We start from the raw sequence: 517 nt of genomic DNA on the forward strand, positions 1-517 counted from the left end.
CGTACTTGTAAATTTGATTCGTACTTGTAAATTTGATTTGTACTTGTAATGGGGCAAAGTTGTAACAAATTTACGTACGTTTATAGACTTACATGTACAAATTTAGACTCTTACACATACAATAATTCTGACAGTTATCTTAGCCCATACTCTTCTTATTTTGTTTGTACTTGGACCAGATTTAGATCCAGCTGACTGACAATAACCAATGTTTTTTTTTCCTTTGCAACATTTAGTGATGATTTACCTTCTTTAAGGAGTTCCAGGAACTCCTCTTTTGTTTCAGCTGAAGCATCTTGTGTTCATATGAATCCGTTTAACTGAAGACTAATTAACAGATTGAACCTGATGCAGGGGGCATTTTTAGAAGTGCTGATTAAATGCTGATTCAGCATATTATTGTTTGTGTATTTATAAAAAGAAAATGTGTTCATTTTTTGCATTCTATATGTACTTCTACGTGCTTTGTGCTATTTTGGCCAAACATTCAACACATTCAAGAGAAAAGTGTTATGAC

Source organism: Austrofundulus limnaeus, unplaced genomic scaffold (genome assembly GCF_001266775.1).
Source record: "Austrofundulus limnaeus strain Quisiro unplaced genomic scaffold, Austrofundulus_limnaeus-1.0 Scaffold643, whole genome shotgun sequence".
NCBI lineage: Eukaryota > Metazoa > Chordata > Actinopteri > Cyprinodontiformes > Rivulidae > Austrofundulus > Austrofundulus limnaeus.